A 21,837-nucleotide genomic window follows, 5' to 3' on the forward strand; every position below is an offset into this window, starting at 1 on the left:
AAGAACCCGGGGCCCAATGTTAGCAAAAGCACCACGTGACACCCTCAATTACTTATTAAAAATGGCTAAAAATTGTTATTCATTACGATTAATTACTCAAATAAAAAAGAAATCTTCTTCTTAGAGACATACGAAGCCACGAGAGTACAGAAATAAACAGATCTGGCTGTCAGTAGACGCAGTATGCAGTCATGGTTATCCTTGACTAGGAAAATCTTAATGGATTTACAAATTAAACCATGTGCCCATGGCAGGGGGGACACGGCCGACAGAAACTGGCGCTGCACTGTTTGCCGTGGCGTGTCCGAGGCCCGAGGGACGGTCAGTGACCAATAATCTGCATTCTGAGTCATCCCCAAACTATTTGTATATGCGTGTGTGAGCGTGCCCACTTTCGTGCCAGCCTGTTTTGGGTAGACTCATGACATCAGGCTCCGGGAGGATGGCGCACTGATGTGAATTATGTTGTTTGTATTAGTTGGACGTGCACTGGATGCATAGACATTCCATTGTTTGCGTGGTGGAGCTCGCTGGCGTAATTGCAAATGTATGGCCTGACTCAGAGTGCATTATGGGATACAGCAGACCGACACACTTACGTCCTATACACTGTGTATTTAGGGATGTTATCAAAAAATATGTAAATGAACCTCTTTACGTCCACTGAACCTCTGATGTGTTCAAAATCATTTATATTTAATATTTCATCTTATCTGGAAAACTATAAATCAAATACAGACACGTGAGATACAACATAAAAGTTATTTAGCATTTATTTTAATTTAAATGATCGCTTTGAGTGTCTATACAGAGACATGATTGTTCATAGAAGTTATACAATTAATATTTAGGCCCTGGTAAACAAAAAAACAGAATTTAAAACAGGATATTTATTTTTTCCAATGATTGTAAGCATTTTGGAGTACAATATGCCAAAAGGGCAATGCCAAGCCACATTATGGACGTGCTAGAGTCGCTAGACTGGCCTGCCTGCAGTCCGGATCTGTCTCTTATGACAAATGTGAGGCGCATTGTGAAGCACAAGCAACAATTGGTGTCCTCAGTTCCCAAAACGATTCCATAACACTGTTAATAAGAAAGATCTTAGAAGTTAGAATGTTGTAAACACGCCCCGTTTCATTTTTTTGCAGGTGCTGCAGCAGTAAAGTCGATTAGTTGACATAGGGTGACCGTACGTCCTCTTTTTCCCGGACACGTCCTCTTCTTCAGATCTAAAAAAATGCTGAGCTCCTCGGTTCGAAACTCGCCGTTGCCATCGGTCGGCTGGGCGCCATCTAGCGGGCATAATTGGCAGTGCCTGCAGCAGACACGGTTCAGCTAGGGCGGGATGACCGGACTATGTGGGTGGGGTCTTCAAGCGCTGTGTAAGGACCCTGACTGGAAGATAGAGGCTTCCATGCAAAATGCATGGGTGAAAAAGGATTCCGCTAAGGGCTGCGCGTGGGTCGGAGGAGGCGTGAGCAGCAATATATCCTCCTCACCTACAATCAGGGATCCACCAGCAGCGCACCAGCAGAGCCTATCCCAGCTTTTCAATGGGCACAAGGCACACAGTAACACCGGGGCGGTAGTCCATCACATACACACACACACATTCACTTATAGGGCAATTTAGTGTCTCCAATTAACCTGACTGCATGTTTTTGGAATGTGGGAGGAAACCGGAGCTCCCAGAGGAAACCCACACAGACACGGGGAGAACATGCAAACTCCACCTGGGGATCAAACCCAGGACCTTCTTGCTGTGAGGCGACAGTGCTACCCACTTAGTCACCCTGCCGCCCTAATAGCTCTACTGATGTACTATTATATTTGTTGTTATTGTTTGGGGCTGAACGCTGAATTAAAAGTAACACAGTTGGATGGTAATTGGTGCATTTGTCAAATATTTAAACCCTATTTTATACACAGTGAAATGGTGCCACCAGTTACATCGTCCTCTACAGTGTCTTCTTTTTTAAATACCAAAATATATTCACCCTAGTTGACACGTTAGATGTATTGACGTTTTCAGATGTGTACAGGTCAAACAGGACTGTCGACTGTCTTTATTTACACTGTTCTTACTGTTCCACGTGTAAAAAAGTGAGGTGTTTATGATATTTTACTGCTATAACGTGTAGATCAGACATAGATCTACTTTGTTTACCATTGTGAGGTGGAAAACACGACAGTGGGTGCTGTTAAAATAATAATAAAGCCTTTAGCTTACGCTAGTGACACATTAATGTGTGTTTGTACTGATTGTGATAACAGAACCCCCTCCACCACCTCTCTCTCTCTTTCTCTGTGTGTGTGTGTGTGTGTTATATTTCAAAGCATGAGGTTGGGTCGAGAGCCAAATTACGAGTGCGTGTGATCGTGTGCGTGACAGCGGCTGAAGTGGAAAGTAATAAATGTCGTTAGACGTACACGGCGCACGCTATTTAGCTCTGCAGCTCGCTTTCCCATTAAAAGAAGGAAGTGGGTTGTAGGTTCCTTAATCAGAAATGATCAGCTGGTGATCAGCACTACTGAGACCAGGACTATGAATTTTACTTACGCTGGCACACGGCAAACACTGGCACACTGGTAGAATTCATTCATTGTGTAAGATGTACACTTGAACGATTGTGTACACTATTAAGGGGTGTGTGTTTTATGGCAGGTCTGGGATTTATTGATTTATTTTTCTAGGACTGAGTCAAATGGTGTTCAACAATCCTGCCCATTGGTGCTGAGATCCAGGGTTCGAATCTCAGTGCTGGTAAATCAGCTGATCGGGCGTCTACTCAGACATGATTGGCTATCTCTGAACAGCCCAGCCATTGGGAGGTGTGCTTCTCAGTGCCGGTTTCGTGCCAATCCCAAGCCCAGATATAATAAGTAGGGTGGCGTCAGATCTCAGATATGCAGACCAGTATGATCCACTCACGTTCTGTAATGGTCTCTTCATTCCTCATTGGAGATTGTAATTCTCTGTGTCCATATAAATAAGGCTAGTTTGACTGCACTCATTACGAAGCTCATTTTTGGAAAGGTGAGGAAAAGAAGAATCTGTGATTTGTTCATTTTCCTGAACCTTGAGCGACTTGATTGTATTTTGTAAGTATAAATAAATGTAAAATTTGATGTTTGCAACACATTCAAAAATAGGACAAGGACAAAATAAGAGTAAAAGGTTTATAGATCATTCAGGTTAGGAATGGGGGTGAAATGTGGGCAGTGTGCAGTAATTGGAAGCTTGATGGGTCAAGCCAGGTTGCTGGGCCCTTAAGCGAGGCCCTTAACCCTCAGTTGCTTGGATTGTAAGTTGCTTTAGACAACAGTGTCTGCCAGATTCCATTATGGTGAATTTTCTTAGTGTTTTCCTTCTTCATACAAACATTTAAAACATTTAAGCTTCCCCTCCAAACATTCTGACCCTCCCACCACTGAACCTTTTTCTATCTGAGGCCTAAAACATTTTTAGAAACACCCCGGGTCCCTCGTTCTTTTCTTGTACTTTTCTTTCATCTGTCTCATTCTAAACCCCTTCAGGACATCACGTGTCTTCATCTCTGCAACACAAACACTGAACGCGGTGTTCACTGTCTGCATCCGTTAACACACACGTGTGTGTAATCAATCACCTCGATGTTCAGTGTTTCTCTTAGTCCGGGACGCTTACAGCTACCTCATCTCATGGCCTTAATACAGACCTACCCACTAACACCACTTACTGCACTGAACCCAGTAACTGTACCCACTAACATCCCTTTCTCAGTGTACCCAGTAATTCTACCCGCTAATACCTCTCACAGCAGCGCACCCTATTACTGAACTGAACCCATTAATACCCCACCAGGACTGCACTCAGTAACCGTACCCACTAACACCACTCACAGCACTGTCCCCAGTAACTTTACACAGTAATACCCCTCACAACACTGTATCCGGTAACTCAACCCATTGACACGACTTCCTTAGTGTACCCAGTAATTCTACCTATTAACACCATTAACACAACGCTGCACCCAGTAACTGTACCCACTAACACCCCTTAGTCCGGGTATCCAGTAATTTTACCTGCTAATATCTCTCACGGCCCTGCACCCTATTACTGAACCCATTAACACCCTCACAGCACTGCACTTAGTAACTGTACCCACTAACACCACTCACAACACCGTATCCAGTAACAGAAACCCATTAACTCCCTTCACTGTACTGTCCACAGTAAGTTTACCCATTTACACCCCTAACTCAGTGTACCCAGCAATTCTACCCACTAATACCTCTCACAGCACTGCACCCTGTCACTGAACCTATTAACACCCTCCACAGCACTGCGCCCAGTAACTGTACCAACTAACACCACTCACAACACCATATCCAGTAACAGAAACCCATTAACTCCTTTCACTGTACTGTCCGCAGTAACTGTACCCATTAACACCACCCACTGCACTGCACTTGGTAACTATACCCATAATCACTTCTCCCAGCACTGGATGAAGTAACTGTATTCATTAACACCACTAACATCACTGCACCCAGTAACAGAAACCCATTAACTCCCTTCACCGTACTGTCCGCAGTAAGTGTACCCATTTACACCCATAACTCAGTGTACCCTGCAATTCTACCCACTAACACCACTCACAACACTGCACCCAATAACTAAACCCATTAACACAACTTACTCAGTGTACCCAGTAACTGTACCAACTAATACCTCTTACAGCAGTGCACCCTATCACTGCACTCAGTAACTGTACCCTCTAACACCCCTAACATCACTGCACCCAGCGACTAAACCCATTAACACAACTTACTCAGCGTACCCAGTAATTCTACCTACTTACACTTTTCACAACACTGCACCTGATCAATCACCCCCATCAATACCTCCCACTCTTCAATACACTGCACTCAGTAACTGTACCCTCTCCCAGCATTGCCCCCAGTACATGTATATAATAACAGTTCTAACATCACTGCACCCAGTAAGTGAACCCACTAACACCTCCTGAAGCACTGCACCTGGTAACTGCAGGATAAACGTCTGTGTGCATGAGAGCGGTGCTGCACTGGCTCTCTTACAGTAGTGCAGTATATTAATAGCAGCATGACACATACAGCTGGACTACTGTGTGCGTGAGTGTGTGTGCGTGTGTGTGTGTATAAGTGTGTGTGGGAGTGCGTGTGTGTGAGTACTTGTGTGCGTTAGAACACCAGAGATAAAGAGACGGGTGGATTTGCATGAGAAACGCAGGGTGGATTGTCTCGGTCTCACGGCAGCAGCGTGTTCTCAGACACGTGGGAGTGGAGGAGGATGTCGTGACAGCTCTGCACATTATGTTTCAGCTCGAGCGCCGGGCCTGAACACGCACACATGCATGCACGCACACACACACGCGCACACACACGCACACAGTCACGCCACGCAGAGCAGTAAAGAGCAGAGTGGGGTCGTATTTCACACGGCATACATACACCGATCAGCCATAACATTAAAACCACCTCCTTGTTTCTACACTCACTGTCCATGTTATCAGCTCCACTTACCATATAGAAGCTCTTTGTAGTTCTACAATTACTGACTGTAGTCCATCTGTTTCTCTACATGCTTTGTTAGCCCACTTTCACCCTGTTCTTCAATGGTCAGGACCCCCACAGGACCCCCACAGAGCAGCTATTATTTAGGTGGTGGATGATTCTCAGCACTGCAGTGACACTGACATGGTGGTGGTGTGTTAGTGTGTGTTGTTCTGGTATGAGTGGATCAGACACAGCAGCGCTGCTGGAGTTTTTAAACACCTCACTCTCACTGAATCGTCCACCAACCAAAAACATCCAGCCAACAGCGCCCCGTGGGCAGCGTCCTGTGAGCACTGATGAAGGTCTAGAAGATGACTGACTCAAACAGCAGCAACAGATGAGCGATCGTCTCTGACTTTACATCTACAAGGTGGACCGACTAGGTAGGAGTGTCTAATAGAGTGGACAGTGAGTGGACATGGTATTTAAAACCTCCAGCAGCGCTGCTGTGTCTAATCCACTCATACCAGCACAATCATTGTTTCTTCCTTTTTCTCCCAGTTTAGTCATAGCATAGAGAGTCACGATCTGATCTCAACGTTCCTCCACTTCTGTACAGGCGTCTTGGGCTACTAACCAGGGTCCACAGCGTTTCACAGCGTAGAACAGTGGTCCCTAACCTTTTTTGCACCACGGACCGGTTTCATATAAGATATAATTTCACAGACCGGCAGGGGCGGGGGGATTTAAAATAGAATAACCTAGTGGTGGTCAATAACACCCGTAAGTAGTGTTTTCATTGCTGATGTAGCGTCTCTAATTATTTATTCTTTTTGTGCGGCCCGGTAATAAATGATCCACGGCCCGGTGGTTGGGACCACTGGCGTAGAAGACTCCGCCCTTTTTTTAGGCGCTGAACCCTGTAACTGTTTTATCAGTTTATCTGGCAAGCCCAGGCATCGGTATGGATCTTATTCATAAAGTAGGGTACCACACTTACCAAAAATTTAAATCAGAACAGAATAAGAGAAAGTACAAACAAAAAAATACAAGTAATGAAGAAAAGCCTACAAATAATCTAAAAATACAAACTAAAATGTGCACAATGTTTCCATAATAGAGGTGAAATAATACAAACAAAAACAGCTCTGGTCACAACAAATCCAACCAACAGGCTCCAGCCACGTCACACCCTACCACAAATTAATTAATTTTTTAACTCTCTATACTGGCGAACCAATAACAGCTTAGAAATGCATCTCAATATCTGCTGATTTAACTCAGCCTGAAACTCGCCCAACACTTTTAGATCGTACACAAAAGCGTTCTTTCATTTCAATTTCCAGACCACTTAGCTTCCAAACGAAAGAAAATCATCATAAAACACAGAAATTACGGCCATGAGAGGTGTTAGATAGGCACTCTGGGAAAATAAGGATTTATGTTGTTCGGTTCTCTGTCCGTGACTGATCGTCTCATCTAGCCGGCGTTTATTTAGCTGCAGGACGAGCGTGCCAGGTTTCCACGCCGCTGTAATAAAGACGCAAAGCTTAAAATAAAAAACACTCAATAAAACCTGGAGTCCCGATTTAAGGATTCAACAACAACAGCAACAACTTCATCATCATTCATCATCATTCCTAACAACGTCATCAGCAGCAGGAGACGCAGCTGAAACCAGTAACCAGGGACTGGAAGAGCACTGGAGAGTACTGATGCTTTCTGTTTGGTAGCCTAGTGGGTAAACTTGTGGATTATCAACTAGGTTGCTGGTTGGTTGTGAGGGATTGGCATCCTGTAAGTTACCTACAGACCCTGTCCCAATTTTATTGAAAATTAGGAATTTGTGTATATTTATAAACATTAATACAGCTGATAAATTGGTCAATCTACTGTTGCAAACCAAACAACCATTACAAAGGGTGCTACACTCTCCAGTTCAAATGTAAAGCGTACTGACAGTTTAATACTGACAGGAACGTCTAAACTGCCTCCTCCATCAACATCCCCACCCAAAAAATACCCCATAACAACAAAAACGAAAGGAAAGACCCTCTCTCTTTCACTCTGGTCCTCCGGCAGCAGTGCCAGTGTGGTCTGAGATGGGCACTGAGTGGCACCGATAAGGATCAGGTTCATGATGAGGATGAGCGCAGAATTAAAAATCACTTTCCATGAACGGGAAGCGCTGGGATGTTTAATCAGATAAAGGTTTTATTATTTTACCAGATTAGATGTTGATTTTGCTGTTGTATAAAGGATTTTAAAAGGTGGAGGAACTTGGAGGAACTGGGAGGCCTGTAGTTTATAAACTCCTCCACCCAGCTCACACAGATCCACCCTCTTCCAGCTGAGGTTGGCTAATCTAAACACACCCCGTCCAGCTAATCAGGCTAAGCGGGAGCGGCTGAACGTTAGATTTAAGGGTCGAGCTTAAAGATGGAGAGCAAATTTGTTTTTGGTGTTGGAAACTAAAAATAGAAAATAGCGTCAATCGTATTTATTTATTTATTTATTTATTTATCTTCAGTCTTTAGACAGTAGGGACGTCTGTAGTACTGCGTTCTGTTTATATCTGATCAGCCAGAACATTAAAACCACCTCCTTGTTTCTACACTCACTGTCCATTTTATCAGCTCCACTTACCATATAGAATCACTTTGTAGTTCTACAATTACTGACTGTAGTCCATCTGTTTCTCTGCATGCTTTGTTACCCCCCTTTCACCCTGTTCTTCAATGGTCAGGACCCCCACAGGACCACCACAGAGCAGGTATTATTTAGGTGGTGGATGATTCTCAGCACTGCAGTGACACTGACATGGTGATGGGGTGTTAGTGTTTGTTGTGCTGATATGAGTGGATCAGACACAGCAGCGCTGCTGGACTAAGAATAGTCCACCAACCAAAAATATCCAGCCGACAGCGCCCCGTGGGCAGCGTCCTGTGAGCACTGATGAAGGTCTAGAAGATGACCGACTCAAACAGCAGCAATAGATGAGCGATCGTCTCTGACTTTACATCTACAAGGTGGACCGACTAGGTAGGAGTGTCTAATAGAGTGGACACGGTATTTAAAAACTCCAGCAGCGCTGCTATGTATGATCCAATCATACCAGCGTAACATACACTAACACACCACCACCATGTCAGTGTAACTGCAGTGCTGAGAATGATCCACCACCTAAATAATACCTGCTCTGTGGTGGTCCTGTGGTGGTCCTGACCATTGTAGAACAGGGTGAAAAGGGGGTAACAAAGCATGTAGAGAAACAGATGGACTACAGTCAGTAATTGTAGAGCTACAAAGTGCTTCTATATGGTAAGTGGAGCTGATAAAATGGACAGTGAGTGTAGAAACGAGGAGGTGGTTTTAATGTTATGGCTGATCAGTGTAAATATCAATGAATGAATCAATCCAGTCCAGAACAAAAGCACAAACCTTTTCTTTCATTAGGATCGAGTGTGATTTCCCGTCGTTCAGCACAGAGACACCGGGACGTTCCCCATGATTACGCTGCGTGATTAATGTCAGAGATTCGGGGCCGAACCGAATGCCCATGTTGCATTGCGTTTGAGCGATGACATCACTATGAAATCAGAGCACAGAGCCGCTTTATGAGTGCCAGGCACGGGCGCCAGCTCCCACTGGAGATATGGCAGCGTTCCGCGGTTCCGAAAACCAAATGAGGAACAGTTGTTGCATGAACGTGAACATGTGTGTGTACGTTTAAAGTGCACGTGTGTGAGGGGCGAGCGCCCAAGGTAGTGAGGCGGATTTTTATGGCTCCGAGGGTCCGAGCTTTGATGTTCCTGCTCGAATCCAAAGCGGTCAGAACTTTGAAATGATGTCAAGACTCGTGAACCTCACTGTTCTTACGGAACTGTGATGACAGACTCAATTTTGCTTAAGAACAGCGGAGACGTTGCGCAATCTTTCTCTAATTCCTCTAATTCTCCTTATTATAAACTTGGTACTTTTTCTTTATACCTGAGTTATGTATTTTTAAACCACTAAAACAGAAAATGCACCGTGCTGTGTGTTTATTTCATGTATTTATTTTTATTTCCCCACGTTTCTCACAATTTTGTCATATTTAATTCCTTTATACAGTTCCTCTGCTGCCTGCATCACCCCCCACATTAGGCGAGAGAGGTCACAGGCCACTTCTTTCACACCAGACAGCAGTGGATTCTTACTGAGAGCTGAACTCCCTATGTAGGATCATGCTATGGTTTGTGTGTCCCATAACCCTAACCCTAACCCTAATCCTATATGTACCGGCACCTTGACCAGACCACACAATAAGGCTACCACTGAGCATCGTACCTCAGAACCCTAAACTCTCCACAGTTGGGGTATTTTATTTCCCGTTGGCTCCAAAAATACATACATTCGCCTATGAAGTGTACACTATATAGTCCAAAGTATTCGGACACCTGACCGTGAGCTTGTCGGACGTCCCATTTCAAAAACAAACACTATTAAGACAGAGCGACACCTGTGTGATCTTTTCACCTAAAACAGCAGCCGCTCTTCTGAGAAGCTTCTCACAGGACTTTACAGTAAGTCTGTGGGAATTTGTTGATATCGATGTTCTGGTTCATCCCAGAGCTGTTGGGTGGGGCTGAGGTCTTTATAGAGCTTGCTCATGCTTGAGCAGGAATGTGCCTTCCCTAAACTGTTGCTGCACCGTTGGAAGCATATAATTACCTTCATATAACTGATTTATTACACTTGTTAGTGACTGTTGTGGCTGAAAAACATAAATTCAAAAAACTAAAGGGGCGTCCTGATACTTTTGTCCATACAGTGTGAGTTGGAAACATACAGTATAAGTTATAAGATATATGATAACCTAAACATAAATATATATTAAAACATATATTATAACTTTATTACATGTATGTTTCCAACTCATTCACTGTTATATTATTATAAATATATACATAATAGGTTAGTTGTAGCCTAGTGGTTAAGGTACTGGACTAGTAATCGAAAGGTCGCTGGTTCAAGCCCCATCACTGCCAGGTTGTCACTGTTGGGCCCTTGAGCAAGGCCCTTAACCCTCAATTGCTCAGACACTATACTGTCACAATACTGTACATCGCTTTGGACAAAAGCAACTGCTAAATGCAGGATATATATATTTATAAAATATCAGTGTAATTATATATTATAACTTTATTATAGATATTTTCTGGGCGGCACTGTCGCCTCACAGCAAGAAGGTTTGCGTGTTTGCGTGAGTTTGCATGTTCTCCCCGTGTCTGTGTGGGTTTCCTCCCACAGTCCAAAAACATGCAGCCAGACTAATTGGAGACACTGAATTGCCACTAGGATGCACAAACCAGTGCACTGTAGTGCCGGTCCCATGCCCGGATAAATATGGAGGGTCGTGTCAGGAAGGGCATACGGCGTAAAAACTGTGCCAGATCAGTAATATGGATCACGATCCGCCGGCGACACCTAACGGGAGCAGCCGAGGAAATTGACCGATTATAGATATTTTTCTAGATAGATAGATCACTTTATTATTATAATTATATGAGTATGAGTATTCACGTTTAATATACTTATGATATGAATTTATGAATTGACCATATTTACACATATATTAAGTACACGGGCGCTAGGGTGGCGTGTAGGCACAGTGCGCTCTCGGTGCAGGTCCCAAGCCCGGATAAAAACAAGCAGAGTTGAATCAGGAAGGGCATCTGGTGTAGAAAGCTGTGCCAAGTCAGGGCAGTTGTAGCCTAGTGGTTAAGGTACTGAATGAGTACTAGTAATCAAAAGGTTGCTGGTTCAAGCCCCATGACTGCCAGGTTACTGCGGTTAATCCTCAATTTCTCAGACTGTTTACTGTCACACTAGTGTAAGTCGCTCTGGATAAAGGTGAAGCTAAATGCTGAATGTGAACCAGAATGATCCGCAGTGACGACTGGTGAATACAGGAGCAGCCGAAAGACGTTTAGTGTATTTGTTCATTTATTTGCACCATGTTTAGATAAAGTTCTGTATATTTTAATCCCGTTACGTGCATTGTTCTGCAGTAATGACGTACGCATTCCAACTGTTCAGTCAGAGAAGAAGAAACCGCCGCAGGAATCACTGCATGTGAGCGCGAGCAGCTGAGCGTGGACGTCTCGGTGTGGAATAAAGCTGCATTCCTGTGAGCTCAGTATCCTGTTCTTCCTGAGTCTCCACCTCCACTCAGAGCTGCACGCCGAAAGGCACGTACGCTCCAGCCGGGTGCCCAACCGCCACCCCACCCCCATCTACGGGTACACTGTGTATCCCTGTGTATCCCTGTGTATCCCAGCACCACCCAGCTCAGGAAGTACGGACCAGGGGACCAATCATGCGCCCCGGAGTCCGCCGGGGACGGAGTGCGTGCTCGCATGGGAGCAGCGTCGCTCAGGAAGGAACTACTCCACCGCTTATTCATCTATAACGTCTCCGGTTACGTATAACACAGAGTTTATAGAACCTATATGATAAAATTAAGTGAATATTCGGATCACGTGTGTTTAGGAAGGTCCACAGCAGGAACATTTTACACGTTTTCATGTTTATTCCACCTCTGTTGTTGGAATAATTCTCATCGGTCCGAAGCTTCCTCCCCCTCTCAGGTTTCTCAGACAGAATTCGAGAGGATCCAGCCAAAACACCTCTGACCCTATCAACACTCGGATCATAAACACATGCAGTCCAGGCTTTTAGGAGCGGTAGCTGAGTCAGAATGAGTTACGTCACCTTCTTCCTCCTTTCCATTAGAGACGGAATATTTACGAGACGCTTCGGCGCTCGGCTTGAGCGGTAATCCTTCATCAGATCCAGGGTTACAGCTCCACATGTATCTGTGTTTATCTGGATTCTCCTCCCTGTTTCACTTTTAAACTTGTGTTACAGCTCCAGCTTCTGAGAAATGGTGAGAATCAGAATCAGCTTCTCCCAGAGTCTAAAACGCTTCTGGTTCAAAATGAAGCTTAACGTGGTTTAATGTAGTAAAAGAAGGAGACAGGAGCACTAAACTTCTCTTCATTATTACTGCTCATAAGTTCCTCCACTAATCACATTCCTCACTCGCTGTTTTACTACAAAAAGTCACGGTAAGTTTTGTGCACCGCCGTCACACTTCATAGGAAATAACGGCACAGTGGCGCAGAAGCGGTTTTGTCACTTGTCATGTGAATGCGCCGATGCTGAATGGAACACGGTATTCCAACCTCAAGCATCTCCACCATTAAGAAGCGTCAGGAAACAATAAAGAGGTAAAACTAAAGTGCAGCTTTTATTGTATTTTTATTGATGTTTAACTGTTAGTAATTGTATTTCAGTGTGTTTATATTATATTTGTGTTATATATATTTGCGTTTAAGTGTCAAAAACAACCTCATTATTTTACATGAGACTAAAAATATCTGCAGCTCCACGGGACCATGGACGCATTAACAGGTTCCCCAAACATCCTTATGGGGGAAAATACTTTGAAACTCAAAATCTGTAAAACTCAACACCACTCCCAGAACCGACTGACGTATAATAGTGTGTATTTTTCTTTCAAAATAATATAAAAGTGTGTGAGCTGTATCATGTTGTCTCACTAAACCATCTTAAGATCAACAGGTTGCAAGGCAAGGCAGGCCGTGTCCAGCAACAACGTTTTTCCGAAGTAGGCCGTGTGTGGCTATATTTACCGCAGTAACATGATGGTTTCTAATGCATTGTTGTCTGTTATTCTACAGTAGTTTCCAGCCTTGATTTGCACAGACTGAGATTTTGCCAGATTGCCTGAATCTTTCCACCATAACATGTACAGTAGATGGTGAAATAAGTCACGAATTATGTGAATTCTACTTTACTGTTCAATCATAATTCTCTTACCTGTTATTAACTCACCTAAACTTTTGTCCAAATGAAGCACCATGTTAAAGACATACATTAATACTAACGAATGCTAACGGCTACCAGTTAATCTGATGCCTAAAATTGGATTCCTGATGCCACAAAACTGAGACCTCGGCTCTATCCAGCCCTGTAAATTCTGCACTAAATGAAACAAAGCTGGGCAGCTGTTTAGAATTATTTATCAGGTTCACCCAGCTGCTAGAATCATTCGATGGGTCCATATATTAAGCTTAACGATTCAGTTTAAAGACACGCGGACGCTGCTGATTTATCGTCCCGGAGGCTTTTAACCTTGAACCTGGAGTTATTAAATATTAATAGAATACAGGAGGCTCGGCTGATGATTTACAAAACATTTAATAATCTGTTTATTCAGTACTAGAAAGGTTCTTCCTCTGCATCTTTACTTTCAGGCACTGAATGTTTACTGGCTGCTTGACTTCATTTAATAAATACAAAATAATATAATAAGATATGAAGTACAGCGGTACCTTAAAACTCGACCTCAGTCAATTCTGGGAGTGGTGTTGAGTTTTAAAGACGTTGAGTTTCGAGGTATTTTTCCCCATAAGGATGTTTGGGGAACCTGTTAATGCGTCCATGGTCCTGTAGAACTGCAGATATTTTAGTCTCATGTAAAATAATGAGGTTGTTTTTGACACTTAAACACTGAAAATAACACAAATATAATATAAACACACTGAAATACAATTACAAACAGTTACACATCAATAAAAATACAATAAAAGCTGCACTTTAGTTTTACTTCTTTATTGTTTCCTGACGCTTCTTAATGGTGGAGATGCTTGATGTTGGAATACCGTATTCCATTCAGCACCGGCGCATTCACATGAGAAGTGACAAAACTGCTTCTGCGCCGCTGTGCCGTAATTTCCTATGAAGTGTGACGGCGGGTGCACAAAACTTATCGTGACTTTTTGTAGTAAAACAGTGAGTGAGGAATGTGATTAGTGGAGGAACTTATGAGCAGTAATAATGAAGAGAAGTTTAGTGCTCCTGTCTCCTTCTTTTACTACATTAAACCACGTTAAGCTTCATTTTGAACCAGAAGCGTTTTAGACTCTGGGAGAAGCTGATTCTGATTCTCACCATTTCTCAGAAGCTGGAGCTGTAACACAAGTTTAAAAGTGAAACAGGGAGGAGAATCCAGATAAACACAGATACATGTGGAGCTGTAACCCTGGATCTGACGCTTATTCCACACTAATGCAGATTAAACAGAAGTTAAACACATTGAGTTTAAGGGTAGAGAGTTTCAAAGATTTTGAGTTTAGGGGACATCGAGTTACAAGGTACCTCTGTTCAATAATCTGTCAAAACAAAGTGGTTCCCAAAATGGAAATCCAAAGTACAGATCCAATAGGCACCACTGGAGTCAATCAACCCTTTCTCCTGTTGATGAATCTGATCCTCAGTGTGACCCAGAGCTCCTTAAAAAGCCTCTAAAACCCAATTAGACAAACAAATGATGACAGACGACACCATGACAAACGAGGGGGAAAAGAAAACGAGGCCAGTGAGACCACTGAGCATGAAAAGACGTCATCACCATCATACATGGACTAGTGGAAAACCCGAGGCTCAAAAAAGGAAGCAAAAAGATCCCTGTTAAAATCTTAACATCTTAAGTTTGGCCCTTACATGGTGGACTGATCATAAACCCACATCCTCGGGACAAAGAGCGAAGGTCACAAGGAGCAGGGCTTCCACCCAGGTCAGGCGATGTTCACCCGCAGATCCGAGCCCTTATTTGGGCTGCCGGCCCTCGTCCCTGGTCTCTGCGCCGCGCTTATGGCAGAGATTTGAAATGATTGAAAAAACGGCCTGGAATGTTCATTGGATGCAGCTGGGTGGCGTTGAAGCAATATCGAGCCGGACTGAGCAGGAAGTACGGGGATTCAGGCCTAAACCGCTCTGAACATCCTGCCTCATAAAAACACACCCGAAACGTGGCTTCTCGTGCCTCGGAGATGTTCAAATGCCACGCTTAGGGAATGACGGCACCGACGCGAGCGCGGGAAGCACCTGAACTTCACGTCGGCCTAGGAGTTCCTTCAGAGGGTAAAGTCGCACATGCTCAGTTTAACCCTTTTAACACCCACGAGAAGCAGGATACGATCTTCAGCGGCCGGAACGTGGGCAGCTCTCTCATTTCCCAGGAAACATCTGATCGTTAGGTCATCTCATCAGGCTCCTGTTCTGCAGCTCGGCCCCGGAGCCACGATCGATAATCTTCCTCACCAGGATGACTTCACCGTTTCCCTTTCACCACACGCGAGCGCACTCTCTTCCCCGGCCCGGCCGTTCCGTCCCCTGGGACTCCTCGGCGGTGGGGGCTGTTTGCCAGCGATTATTCCACAGGGGCGGTCGAGCAGACAAACAGCCGGCTCCCAGATCCAGAGCTGCTGGAACCCTGGAGAACAGCGAGAGATATGTAAATGAATTAAATGAGAAGAATGTGGATCGAATCAGGAGGACAAGGAGGAGTGTGGGTGCTTCGTAGCACCGGGGTCCTGGAGGACTGGGTGTGATTCCTACATCTGGTCACTGTGTGTTAGGAGTTTGCCATGTTCTCTAGGTTTCCACTCGAGTTTTCTTCCACATGCAGAATGTTGCTCGGTATAAGTGAGCGAATAGGTGAGTTGCGGTGCATAAATAATCCTCTCCAGTCTTAGAAAAACCCTTTATGTGCTGTTTGGGGTCCCTGAGAGCCCAGAGACTCTTTAATCATGTATTCTAGCAGGAGACCCCAAACAGAAGGCGGTGTTTGAAGCACAAGTTTCCATAAAATTAGGAAAACTCATGAAGTATCAGGCTATTATAATATTTTGTGAGCTGTTAAAGAGTCTTTGGGGTCTCAGAGACGTGATGCTGTAATCACAACATACGAGGGATCTTCAAAAAGTTTCCTCACAAGTATATTGTGGTTATGCTCAGTGAGGGTGGAGGAGGAGTAATCAGTTGTGTCTGAGAGACCGAGAGACACTTACGGTCCAGATTTAGCTCCATCTGATCTCCACCTTTTTGGATGCTGAAAGAAGCTTTAAGGGGAAGAAGATTTTCATGTGATGATGATGTGAAAGCAGCGGCGCATCAGTGGCTACGAGCTCAACCAAAAACATTATTTGCTGACGGCATTAAAAGTCGGTACGACGCTGGGAAGATGCATCGGAAGGTGACTGTGTAGAAAAGAGTTTGTTGTTGGAATTCCTAATAAATAGAGTTTTTAAAAAGTACGGAAACTTTTTGAAGTACCAGATTCCTCCTGCTAATGTTCGGATCCGTCAGTGTTCCCATCAGTTGTTGATATGACAGGACCGCCCTCCGTAAACACACCCTGTTCAATTCATGGTTATAGCCTTGCAGGAAACCCAAACAGACCAGGAGGGTTAAATGTGGGTAAGTGGCGACACAATCTGATGATAATTATGGACGTTATTTGGTGACCATTTAGCCCTGCGTAAGAATTCAGCCTCACTAGCCGTCAGCAAACCTGCGCACAGGTTTTCAGCGGCTGAACGGAGCTAAAATTGTCATATTTAACAATCCTCCGCTCTGCTCACTGTGAGAAATTTAGCATCTTCTTGTATTCTAGATTCTCAATGTTCCTCTCGGTGCGAGTAAACATGTGAGTCAGTGAGTTAAGGATGTTGTGGTTTATCTTTTAAGCACAACAGTGGTTAGGGCAGAAAATCATCAGGTCTTGTGACCACCACAGTCATGATTTTACTCCGTGTACCTTTAAAATGAGCATTTCAGGAACGCTACTGGTGAAGCTTGTGATCAGTCCCAGTTTAACACGATATAAACAACTGTAATTAGAAACACTTTCAGGTACAAGCATGTTGTAAATATAAGTCTAGATCTAAGCCCAAGAAAATGTGGCTGGTGTGCAGATATACTTTATATACAAATATAATTTACCCAAAAGTTTGAGGACACCTGACTGTGAGGTTGTTTAAAATCCTGATCCAAAATAATGGGCATTAATATAAAGTGGTCTTCCTCATGCCCTCACTTTCCTGGAGTCTTTTTATAGAACAGAATAGAATAGAATAGAATAGAATAGAACAGAACAGAGTAGTCAGATAGAATAGAGTAGAATAGAACAGAGTAGAATTGAATAGAATTGAATACAACAGAACAGAAGAGAAGAGAGTAGAATAGAGTAGAGTAGAATAGAATAGAATCAAACAGAACAGAGTAGAATAGAGTAGAATAGAACAGAACAGAACAGAACAGAACAGAATAGAACAGAACAGAACAGAGTAGAATAGAGTAGAATAGAACAGAGTAGAATAGAGTAGAATAGAATAGAATAAAACAAAACAGAGTAGAATAGAATAGAATAGAACAGAACAGAACAGAACAGAGTAGAATAGAACAGAACAGAATAGAGTAGAGTAGAATAGAATCAAACAGAACAGAGTAGAGTAGAACAGAATAGAACAGAACAGAATAAAACAGAGTAGAATAGAACAGAGTAGAATAGAGTAGAATAGAATAGAATCAAACAAAACAGAGTAGAATAGAATAGAATAGAACAGAACAGAGTAGAATAGAACAGAGTAGAATAGAGTAGAGTAGAATAGAATCAAACAGAACAGAGTAGAGTAGAACAGAAAAGAACAGAACAGAATAGAATAGAATAGAGTAGAGTAGAATAGAGTAGAACAGAAAAGAACAGAACAGAATAGAATGGAATAGAATAGAATATAATAGAATAGAATAGAATAGAGTAGAGTAGAATAGAGTAGAACAGAACAGAACAGAATAGAACAGAGTAGAATAGAACAGAGTAGAATAGAGTAGAGTAGAATAGAATCAAACAGAACAGAGTAGAGTAGAACAGAACAGAACAGAACAGAACAGAATAGAATAGAATAGAATAGAGTAGAGTAGAATAGAGTAGAACAGAACAGAACAGAACAGAACAGAATAGAACAGAGTAGAATAGAACAGAGTAGAATAGAACAGAGTAGAATAGAGTAGAGTAGAATAGAATCAAACAGAACAGAGTAGAATAGAGTAGAACAGAACAGAACAGAACAGAACAGAATAGAACAGAGTAGAATAGAACAGAGTAGAATAGAGTAGAGTAGAATAGAATCAAACAGAACAGAGTAGAATAGAGTAGAACAGAACAGAACAGAACAGAACAGAATAGAACAGAGTAGAATAGAACAGAGTAGAATAGAACAGAGTAGAATAGAGTAGAGTAGAATAGAATCAAACAGAACAGAGTAGAGTAGAGCAGAACAGACCAGAACAGAACAGAACAGAACAGAACAGAATAGAACAGAGTAGAATAGAACAGAGTAGAATAGAACAGAGTAGAATAGAGTAGAGTAGAATAGAATCAAACAGAACAGAGTATAGTAGAGCAGAACAGACCAGAACAGAACAGAACAGAACAGAACAGAATAGAACAGAGTAGAATAGAACAGAGTAGAATAGAACAGAGTAGAGTAGAGCAGAACAGACCAGAACAGAACAGAACAGAACAGAACAGAACAGAACAGAATAGAACAGAGTAGAATAGAACAGAGTAGAATAGAACAGAGTAGAATAGAGTAGAATAGAACAGAGTAGAATAGAACAGAGTAGAATAGAGTAGAGTAGAATAGAATCAAACAGAACAGAGTAGAGTAGAGCAGAACAGACCAGAACAGAACAGAACAGAACAGAACAGAACAGAATAGAACAGAGTAGAATAGAGTAGAGTAGAATAGAATCAAACAGAACAGAGTAGAGTAGAGCAGAACAGACCAGAACAGAATGCCTTTATTTGTCATATATACAGAGACAGGTGTACACTACAATGAAATTGTTTCTTCGCATAGCCCAGCACGTTGGGGACAGAGATGCCCTTGGAGCTGAGAGGGTTAAGGGCCTTGCTCAAGGGCCCAACAGTGGCTGCATGGTAGAGCTGGGATTCGAACTCTTAACCTTTCAGTTGATAGCCCAAAGCCCTACCCACTAGGCTCCCACTGTTTGGAAAGTGGTACCACTATTTTACTGGCTTTGGAGTGTGTCTACAAATAATCGATCATTTGTGTTCATTCCGTCAGAATTGTAAGGTCGGCCAAACAAATGCTGGTGCTCGCAGTCAGTAGTCCAATTCATCTCAAAGGTGTTCGATGGGACTGGAGTAAAGGTCACAGCACATCTCCGGAGTTTCTTCACACCGAACTCGTCAAGCCTCCGCGAACGAGGTCACAGTCACGCCCGAACAGGAAAAGGCCTGTTAGAGAAGGGTGTGGCTCAGATCCTACCCGAAATAATGAAGAGCGATGTCCACATCACTTCTGTCCACACAGTGCAAGTCTGACGGATTCGGGAGAAAGTCGAAATCTTCACGTGCTGAGAAATGAGGGGATTTCCAGCTTCTCTGCGTCCTTCTGCCCTCAAGAAGCTAAAGATCGAGTTTCAGGCTCACACAAAGAGCGGAGAGACAGCTGTCAGAAAGAGAAAAGAGAAGGTATGTTAGCAGAATGCATACCAGAGAGAGAGAGAGCGGGAGAGAGAGAGAGAGAGCCGAATTCTCCCGGGCTCGCGGGGTGGGGTCTGTCTCCCCCCCCCTGCTGCTGCTGCTGCCTTCCCTCCTTGCCTACCTCTGGGATTAATTAACCACGGGGATCAGACATGCGAAGCCCACGGGTGCTGAAAGAGAAAGAATGGGCGGCGAACGGGGGGGAAAGGGAACCGAAAAGGTTTTTCGCTTTCTCGCATCGTGAACAGGCTCAGGAATCATCGCCACCCTTGGAAATGACGGGTACAAAAGGCCATGAGCGAATGCCTCAGCGGTTCATTAGTGGTTGATAATCTCACCCTGACACCCACAGAAATGAAAATGCTAATTAGTAGGTTATAATTGAAAACAGCGACTGGACTGTTTGGAGTCACGTATGAGTTTTCTTTATTATCGCCGCTGTGGACGCTTGGAAACAAGGAGCTACAGATCACCTTCTCTGCAAAATCCTCTAATGTGTGCATGTTTTAAGCGTTATGTGCAGTGTTGGGGTAGTTACTCAAAAAAAGTAATCCATTACTGATTACTTATTACTTAACTAAAATTGTAATGGGATTACTTTACTCATTACTTCCTGGAAAATGTCATCTCATTCCTCATTATTTGACTTCCAAGTTACATTCTAAAACGCATACAAATACACTGGAATCAAATCTACAAACGAATCTGGAAAGTAAAAAACATGATAGTAGTTTTTTCGATTTATTTCGGTTTATTTAGGAACAAAATGTAGCAGTAGCTGCAACAAAACATTTATAAAATGAATGTAAACTATACTTGATGTTACTATTTTCTCTGAACAAGTCCATATGTATTTAAGCAATAGAAAAATACAGTCCAATAAAATCCTCAGTGGTCCAACAAAACCTACATTTCAAGCATGTGGACAGGCAAGTATATGAACTCAATTAACAAACAAAACAAAAGACTCTTCATAAATATAAATCTCACAGGGGTCTTTAGCCACGAGTTTTGTTTTAGCATGCACCCTGGTTAAATGCTTCGACAGATTGCTTGTCGAGTTTGCAGCAGTTGAAAGGTGCTTTTGGCTTGGACATAACCTACACTTCACGGTAATGTTTTTGTCTTTGCGTTCAACAAATTCAAAATAATGAGAATATCTCCATTTATAGGAACACCCAGTTTCGTTCTCTGCCATTGTTGCCAGACTGCATTCGTGCTGCGCTCGTCACATTCGCGGTCAGCCGTGGCAAGGCGTGCATGCGAAAATGACGCAGAAAACAGCTTTGTTTTATGCTTTGGGTTTTCAAAATAATATTTTTATATAAAAATGTGAGTAACGCAAGTAACGTAGTTTTTATTAAGTTAGTAACTGTAATGTGATTACAAAATATTTAACTGTAATGCGTTACTTTGTACCGCGTTACCCCCAACACTGGTTATGTGTGCATTTATTGCAGCCAGATCAGTAATGTTGGAGATGTTGGAGAGTGCAGCCAGCGACAGTTTTTGCCTGAACCCTTCTGCAAAGTGCATCACGCCAAGTGCAACACCTACACCAATCTTTGTGCTTTCTTAGTCTTTCTGTTTGGGTTTGGTCTTGTTGTCCACCAACAAAAGCATCTGCTTGATGGACTGTGTGTGACCTGAACACACTCAAATGATTCAGGATCTTGTTCTCTAAAATAATAATAATAATAATTGATTTTAATAATACTATATTGTCTTATGGCACTTGGTGGCAAGGCAGTGAATTACACTGACCCACTACTGCTGGAATCCAGGGTTTAATCCCCATTTGTGCTATCAGTCGGTGGGGTATCTACTCTACTTCCATACATAACTGGCTGTGTCTAAGAGGCGGTGACGAGGCTCCGTGATGAACTGGT

Source organism: Trichomycterus rosablanca, chromosome 11 (genome assembly GCF_030014385.1).
Source record: "Trichomycterus rosablanca isolate fTriRos1 chromosome 11, fTriRos1.hap1, whole genome shotgun sequence".
Lineage (NCBI taxonomy): Eukaryota > Metazoa > Chordata > Actinopteri > Siluriformes > Trichomycteridae > Trichomycterus > Trichomycterus rosablanca.